The following is a 9,467-nucleotide window of genomic DNA, read 5'->3' on the forward strand; positions in this document are numbered from 1 at the left end:
CAAGCCATCAATGAACTCCCCAGGAAAAAACCTCCAGGGCCAGATGGATCTACAAGTAAATTCTATCAAACCTTTAAAGAACAATTAATTCCAATACTATATAGACTATTTGGGAAAATGGGCAAAGAAGGAGTCCTACCAAATTCTTTTTATGATACAAATATGTACTGATATCTAAACTGAGAAGAGTCAAAACAGAGAAAGAAAATTAAAGACCAATTTCCCTAATGAATATAGATGTAAAAATTTTAAATAAAATATTAGCAAACAGATTACAACAACTTAATACGAGAGTAATACCCTATGACCAGGTAGGATTTACACCAGGAATGTAGGGCTGGTTCAATATTAGGAAAACTATCAGCAAAATTGACCATATCAACAACAAAAGTAACAAATCATATGATTATCTCAACAGATGTAGAAAAAGCTTTTGACAAAATACAACACCCATTCCTATTAAAAATACTAGAGAACAGAGGAATAAATGGAGTCTTCCTTAAAATGATACGTAGCATCTACCTAAAGACATCAGGAAGCATTATATGTAATGGGGATAAGTTAAAAGCATTTCCAATAAGATTGGGGGTGAAATAAGGATGTCCATTATCACCACTGTTATTCATTATGGTACCAGAAATGTTAGCCTTAGCAATAAGAGAAGAAAAAGAAATTGAAGGAATTAGAATAGGCAAAGAAGAAACTAAGCTATCACTCTTTGCAGATGATATGATGATATACTTAGGGAATCCTAGAGAATCAAGTAAAAAACTACTTGAAATGATAAACAATAATAAACAACAACTCTAATAATAAACAACTTTAGCAAAGTTGCAGGATATAAAATAAACCTACACAAATCATCAGCATTTCTGTATGTTACACTAACAAAGCCCAACAGCAAGAGATAGAAAGAGAAATTCCATTTAAAGTTACTGTAGACAGTATAAAATATTTGGGAGCCTACCTGCCAAAACAAACCCAGGAACTATATGAACACAATTACAAAACACTTTTCACACAAATAAAGTCAGATCTAAATAACTGGAAAAACATCAGTTGCTCATGGGTAGACTGAGCTAATATAATAAAAATGACAATTCTACCTAAATTAATTTACTTATTCAGTGCCATACCAATCAAACTACCAAAAAATTATTTTATAGAGTTAGAAAAAACAGCAACAAAATTCACCTGGAAGAACAAAAAGGTCCAGAATATCAAGAGAAATAATGAAAAGAAATGCTAGGGAAGGAGGCCTAGCTATACCAGATCTTAAATTGTATTATAAAGCAGCAATCATCAAAACTACTTGGTACTGGCTAAGAAACAGCGTAGTGGATCAGTGGAATAGGACAGGTAGTCGATGACTATAGTAATTACTATAGTAATCTACTGTTTGATAAACCCAAAGACTCTAGCTTCTGGGATAAGAACTCAACATTTAACAAAAACTCCTGGGAAAACTGAAAAAATAGTATGACAAAAACTAGGTGTATACCAACATCTTACACCACATACCGAGATAAAGTCAAAATGAGTATATGGTTTAGAAATAAAGGGTGATACAATAAGCAAACTGGGAGAGCAAGGAATAGTTTACCTGTCAGATCTATGGAGAATGGAAGAATTTATGACCAAACAAGAGATAGAGAAAAATATGAACTGCAAAATGGATAATTTTGTTTACATTATATTTAAAAGGTTTTGCACAAAGCCAATGCAACCAAGATTAGAAGGCAAGTAGAAAGCTGGAAACAATATTAACAGCCATCGTCTCTGATAAAGGCCTTGTTTCTAAAATATAGAGAGATGAGTCAAATTTATCCCAATGGATAAATGGTCAAAGGATATGAATTGGCAGTTTTAGTATGAAGAAATTAAAGCTATCTATAGCCATATGAAAAAATGCTCTAAATCATTACTGATTAGAGAAATGCAAATTAAAGCAACTCTGAGATACCACCTCACACCTATCAAGGTGGCTAATATAACAAAAAAGGAAATTTTAAAATGTTGGAGAAGATGTGGGAAAATTGGAACACTAATGCATTGTTGGTAGAGCTGTGAACTGATCCAACCATTCTGGAGAGCAATTTGGAACTATGCCCAAAGGGCTATAAAACTATGCACATCCTTTGATCCAGCAATACCACTACCAAGTCTGTATCCCCAAAAGATAATAAAAATGGGAAAAGTACCCACATGTACAAAAATATTTATAGCAGCTCTTTTTGTGGTGGCAAAGAATTGGAAATTGAGAGGATGCCCATCAATTGGGGAATGGCTGAACAAGTTGTGGTATATGAATGTAATAGAATATTGTTCCATAAGAAATGATGAGCAGGCAGATTTCAGAAAAACCTGGAAAGACTTACATGAGCTGATGCTGAGTGAAGTGAGCAGAACCAGGAGAACACTGTACATAGTAACATCAAAATTGTGTAATGAACAACTTCGATAGACTAAGCCCTTCTCAGTAATACAATAATTTAAGACAATGTCAAAAAATTCATGATAAAAAATGTTAACCCCATCCAGAGAAAGAATTACGGAGCCTGAATGCAGATTGAAGCATACTATTTTCTCTCTTTTTTTCTTTCTCGTACTTTTTCCCTTTTGTTCTGATTCTTCTTTCACAATATAACTAATGTGGAAATACGTTTAATATGATTATACATGTATAGACTATATCAGATTGCATGCTGTTTTGGGGAGTGAGTCAGGGAAGGAGAAGGAGAAAATTTGCGACTCAAAATCTTATAAAAGTGAATGCTGAAAGCTAAAAATAAATAAATAAATGGAAAAAGAAAAAAAGAAAAAGTATTTGATTCAACAAAGAAAACAAGTTACAGGCTTCAATCTATATATCAAAGTTATTCAAGATTTCTTGAAAATATATATTTTTTAAAACCTGTTCAGGGGAAGCTTGGTGGTGCAGTAGAGAAAGCACCAGCCCTGGAGTCATGAGGACCTGAGTTCAAATCCAACCTCAGACACTTGCTAGTTGTGTGACCCTAGGCAAGTCACTTAACCCCAACTGCCTCAATAATAAATAAATAAATACATAAAAAAATAAAGCCCTGTTTAACACTTCTCTGATGATAAACATCAGGCAAGGCATAAACTAGGGAAGTGTATACTCATCAAAGGTGTTTCGACTGTGATAGAACAAATCCATTAGAGTCCTGTGGATGGAGAGCTCCTACAAATGGTTCGTTTTGTGGATTACATTGTGCTAACTGCACGAAACCCCTGAACATTGGAGAGCCTCCTGGAAGAGATTTGTATTCACTCAAAAGAGTCTGGGTGAACCAAATCTTGATGTTTCAATGGTTTTTTGGTTTGGTTTGGTTTTGGGTAAGGCAATTGGGGTTAAGTGACTTGCCCAGAGTCACACAGCTAGGTAGTGTTATGTGTCTGAGGTCACATTTGAACTCAGGTCCTCCTGATTCCAGGGCTGGTGTTCTATCCATTTCGCCACCTAGCTGCCACTTTGATGTTTCAATGTTGATTGTCCAGATCACAACATGCATTTGCACACACATCTCATAGAGCTCATCCATCAAGATGTATATCTAAGACAGACAGTAGAGATGGACAATGAGTTGGGTCCAGAGTCGTACCTCAGGGAGAGAAGGGCATTTGGGAAACAGCAATGCTCTTCTACTGACCTAATGTTAGCTCCCCATGAAAGCAAAGGTCCATCTTTTTTAATACCAACAGTCTACTGTCTTTCCTACATGACACTAAGACACACACCATGGCTGTCTCCAAATAATGCAAAATGAATATCACACAGATGACAACAAAGGGGTTCATAGTAGATGTGTGCAGACTATCACATATAACCAACGAGGAACTCCAAAAAAGAACAAGAATAAAAGGAATTGTATGATACAAAGAAGACATGGGCTTGTCACAGGGCAAGAAAAAAGGAGATAAACAAGTGAACAGCCAAAGAAATCTACTGGTGACATGACCCTGGAATGTCAGGAGAAAGTGAAAAAGGTCTCTGGGATAGTGGGTAGATCATCTGTGACAAACTTATGGAAGGAAATGGACAAAAATAATACAAGATGAATAGGCCTGGAAAAGTTATACTCCAAATTATTTGAGAAGACTTTAGAATAGATGAGATCACAAATCCATTTCAGTATCTAAGTAGTTGAAATCAACCTGCCACACTTAGTTCAGGAGTCCCGAATTTTCAGATATATGTTCAACACCTGTACATATGATACTCTTAGAAGGATCATTTTCTCAGACAGCTTCCAAAAGGCAACAAAGAAACATTGATTTTAGCTGAATGCCCAGCTATGCTTTTTGGTGCCATCACACAAGTGTCTTCTGATATGAAACAATCAAGGAATGGCTTGCATTTCAAAGTAAATCTTATATTGTATGTGTATATACATATCTGTATATTTTTAAACACATAAACATATGTGTAGATTAAATATGTATATGTGTGTGTATATATGTATATATAATTTTTTATCTTGCCAGATGGCTTTTGGAGAGACAGTATTTTCCCCTCCGCTATGTCCACCTCCATGCAGGTCAAGTGATTATTACCACTTCATGAAAACTCTGTTCCAGATTGTAGAAAAATTGAGATACCTAATCAACTCTTATAATATTGCCCCAAATGCCTTGCTGAGAAACTAACTTATTTCATGTCATAAACCAATTACTCTAGGTGATCGCTTTGTCCCTCTAAGTTTGCTTCCTTGTCTCTAAAAATAGTCAGAATAATGACTACCTTACTTCATAATTATTATGATGATCACATGAGATAGTTTATGTAAAGCAATTTATAAGTCACAAAATGATACATAAATGTCAAATCTTATTATTCCAGTCTTCCTTAACCCAAGTTTTATAAAATTATAAAATATATGAAACATATAAAAATAAACCAAATTTAATAAAAATGTATGATCTTGACAAAATCCCAAATTTCACCTCTTATCCATTGATAAGGATCATATAACTAGAGATCAAGGTACCTCACCAGCTCCCAAAGGTTTAATGATCATCTCTCTCTAGGCGACTCCCAGATCTATATATTATTTATTACATTATCCATCTTCTGAGCTCCAATCCTGTTATCACCAACTGCCTAATGGACATTTCAAACTGATTATTCTGTAGGCACCACAACATGCCTTAAAACAGAACTTATTATCTTTTCCCCAGAGCCCAGCACTTCTAAACTTTCTTATTTCCATTGTGGGCACCACCATCTTTGTACAGGTTGCACTTCTCCCCTCCTCTCCAGTCACACTGCTACAACCCTAGTTTCAGGCCCTCAACACTTTTCACCTCTACTATTGCAGCAGCATCCTAATTAGACTTCATAGCTTCTCCACGAACTTGCCAAAATGATTTTCCTAAAGCAAAGGTGTAACCATGCCACTTCCCAACTCAATAAATTCTAGTGGCTTCTTCCTATGACCCAGACAATCAAATAGAAACTCCTCTGTTTGGCATTTAAAAACCTTTCACCCTTTGGCTCCAACTTACCTTTCCACACATTACTCCCTTCAGACACTCAGCATTTCAGATAGACTATTCTCCTTATGATTCCTCACCTATAGCATAGCATGCCTCTCTCCCTTTTCACTGGCTGTCCCTCCAGCCTGGAATGCCCTCACTCTTTATTTGCACCCCTTAGAATCCCTAGTAGCACTCAGTTCCACCACCTCCCTGCTGTAAGTAACATCCCCCTCCCCTCCCCATACTCCCCTATACTTAGTCTACATAGACTTATTTATATAATTATGTTCAGCATGCTGTCTCCTACAATTGAACACACACATATACACAGCCCTATTTTCGCTTCACCTTTTCATTTCAATTACTTTTCTACCATCACTTACTCAGAGATGCCATTACAGCACCAACTTTTGCCATACTACAGGAATAAAAGGATAAATCATTTTAGTCAGTAATGTAGATAAAGGAGACCATCAATCAGGCAGAACTTAGTAAGAGCAGATGGACCACCTGACTAACCAGATCCTTACAGTAAAAGAAAGAAGTAGGAAGGGGTCATTAATCCTAATGAAATCCCTCTTGACCTTATTATCCTTCCTTATTTATTCTCCTCCCTGCCCCCACAGCATTGTGCCTAATAAATAATTGGTAAGTAGATGAACTTGTAGCTTATTATCCATCTGTTTACCTACACTAAATTGAAATAGTCCTATTCTCCAGAGAGCTGTTTTAAGGAAAGAATCATTGAGAAATCTTTTAAATTTACAATTTATTTATACAGTAATAAAATAATTCAGCTAAGCCTACAAAGAAGGTTATATAAACTATGCAAGATAAATATATGCTGAAAAGTCAAAAAGGCTATGAAGTTCTGTCAATAAGAATTACAGGTGTGAGAACTAATGTAGCTCCTTTCAAGTCACTGACTCTTCCCTAATTCTGCCACCCACCTCATAGCCTTCATTGGCCACAGGACTTGAAATTCATTTGGTGATTGTTTATTTGTTTAATCTGCCAATGATAAAGGCTCACTTCCCAAACTGTTTATATATGAATAGAAAGCCAAAGCAGCTTCTGTGGCTGTGTTCTCAGAGATTGTCTCTAGGTAAGTGGGGAGAATGAGAGATGTTGTGCTGAATGGTTTAGCCCTTTAATTCAGTGGGGATGTTCTCCCCTGTATACAGGAATACTACTCTTCATTTAGGATTATATATTAAAAGAAAACATCCTTAGCTGCAAGAGTTGTATGTGGCTATCATAATATAGCTGGGTAGAGAAACTTTAACATTATTTGAAATGGCATGTTTCTTGTTCAGACAAGGGTTTTTATTGTGTGTCCAAGCAAAGACTAGAAGAATGAAGTTGCAGTTCAGAATATAAGAAATGGGTGAAGAACTAATCAGGGGTGACAACTGATTGCATTTTAGGGCTTGAAGGTTGATGACACTTTGGATCTCATCTACTCCAATTCCTTTATTCAATAGATGAGAAAAATTAAGGCCCAAAGAGTTTTTACTTACTAAAAGGCCTTAAAAAATTTAAACCAGGATTTGAATTGGTCTTCTGATTTCCAAATCCAGAGCTGTTTCCTCCCACCCCCCACCACCACCCCCCACTACACTATGATACCTTGGAACAGGCAGGTGCCTTATTTTTGCAATCTAATTTTAAAAAATTATATGCACAGCAGAATGGCATTGAAGTGAGTCTTCCCTAAAACTTTACTCTAGTTATTCCTTACTCCATATGACCATTCATCAAAATCTATATCTATTACTGTGGCACCTTCAAAATGTGTCTGGAGTCCATGCTTCTGACGTATTCCCACTCATTTGTCCCCTGTGAGAGAGTCATGACTAGCAAGCAGCCCTTCCAACAGTATATACAAATATTGACTCTGGTTGTCTAACATTCCCTTCTGAGCTTCTAATAACAGTTTAATTATTAAATTATTAAATCACTGGTATATGGAATGTCTTATTTTCTATCTTATGTTCTCTATGGCCTGCGGTGGCTGGATAGGACCAAGGGTAAGACGGGGACAGGCCAGGCAACAGCAGGGCTGTGCCTAGATGATGTTGAGATAGATTTGTTTACATTGTTACCTCTTAATCTCCAGCCTTTAAGCTTGATTGAAAGGCCACTGCCACAAAGCATTACCTAATCTCCTCCCCCAACCTCCCATGGCACAAAATACTCTCTACCTATCTAATGCACTTATATACTGTACAGGTCACATTACCCTACTGAATAGCAAACAAAGGTAGGCAGGTAGCACAGAACAGGAGGAAAGCACTGGATTTGGAGTTGGAGCACTTGGGTATATTTCTTAATTCTGTGACTTTGGGCAAATGACTTAACCTTTCAAAGCATCATTCCCCTTATTGGTAAAATGAAAGGGCTGGATTAAATGACCTCTAAGATCACTGCTAGTTCTAAGTATGGAACCATGCTATTGGAAAAACTTCATCTCTTCCTAGAGCCCCTTATAGTGCTGTGTATACAGTTGACACAGTGGAATATTTGAAGTGATTCTAAAAAGTTAACTGCTTGTGATGGGTCACTTTAGTATAAGTAATAAGTAAATGCTTCTGGGCAGCTAGCTAGGTGGCACAGTGGATATAGCTCCAGCCTTGGAGTCAGGAGGACCTGAGTTTAAATCTGGCCTCAGACTAGATACTTCACATTTACTAGCCGTGTGACCCTGGGCAAGTCACTTGACCCCAACTGCCTCACCAAAAAAAATGAGCCTTATTTTTCTTGAGGGAAAGGTCTTATAATTTGTTCTCAGACCCTATGAGTAGCTTACACACAAAAAAATACTCTTTTGTAACCAACTGATTTCCAGATAAATGTTTCTCTGTACCCATTATCATTTTTGAATCAGGTAATTTTCTGTTATGTTTAATTTAGAGTTTGGAGTTTTGTAGAAGCATGCTGTATAGAAGATAACTGAGAAGGCCTCCCAAACTGAGACCTAAAATTTGAGGGGGGTGGGAATCTCAAGCTCCTTTCATAATCTCATGTCACTGGAAAAGGAACATAGCCACAGGGCAAGGAAGTGCTTGGGATTAAATATTGCATGTCATAGTGCAGATAGTGACAGAGACTAGCTAGTTTTCTCAGTGTATAATCAGAACTACATACTAAAGGCCTAGAGACTGTACTTTGTACAAAGTACCCATGTACTTTGATTCTCTCTCTTCCCTCCCCCAGTTGGATGTGGTGGAGGAAGGGGATGATAACGATAATAATGACAGGTATACAGTTCTTAAGGGTTTGCAAATTACTTACATGTATCAGGATATTTGATCCTTACAACAACCCCATGAACTTGGTGCTATTATCCCCATTTTACAGACGGGGAAATTCAGGCTGAGAGGTACCAACTTCTTAACTTCTTTCCTGAGAGAAAGTCAATTCCTCAACTTGATGTTTCTGTTTTTAAGTACAAAATTCAAGCATCTTAGACTCAATAAGAAATAATCTCAACTTAACAATTCTGATCTGACTTCCAGAGGGTATGCCTTTGAACTGATTCTGACTGCTTACAAGACTGGGGAGTTGAGTGAAAATAGGCAGTTGTAAGTTGTCCATTCAACTATCCTCACATGTTTCACAGAAGTAAAGTAAGATCTAATTTGCAAGTGGTCTGTGGTAATACTAATTCCTTTGGAAATGAATCAAACTTCTAAAATGCTGGTGATGCCTAAGTGAAGAGAAAACATGGGGCTACACAATTTTCATCATTGTAGTTGTTATAGGCCTTTTCCCTTTCAAGCTTGCCATCTCACTAGTGACTTATATAGCACTAAACTCCTTACAGTCACTAGAATTGTTCCCCTAACCCTTTATTGGTCTCTCAAAGGGTGGGGAATCTGGAGAGGTGGGGAGGCTTGAGGATACAGGCTCCCCACCCCTGGTCTATGCTATCCTTATAGTAGGTCTGAACTGTCCTTCTTCCA

General features: G+C 37.0%; 1 long non-coding RNA gene across 1 annotated transcript in view; it reads right to left on the reverse strand.

Annotated features, from left to right (window-relative positions):
- LOC144456890 (uncharacterized) overlaps nt 1–9,467 on the reverse strand; it is a 192,437-nt gene that overhangs the window by 143,089 nt on the left and 39,881 nt on the right. The gene's annotated exons all lie outside the window — the stretch shown is intronic.

This window comes from Phascolarctos cinereus, unplaced genomic scaffold (assembly GCF_003287225.1).
Source record: "Phascolarctos cinereus isolate Bilbo 61053 unplaced genomic scaffold, phaCin_HiC Scaffold_4;HRSCAF=312, whole genome shotgun sequence".
Taxonomy (NCBI): Eukaryota; Metazoa; Chordata; class Mammalia; order Diprotodontia; family Phascolarctidae; genus Phascolarctos; species Phascolarctos cinereus.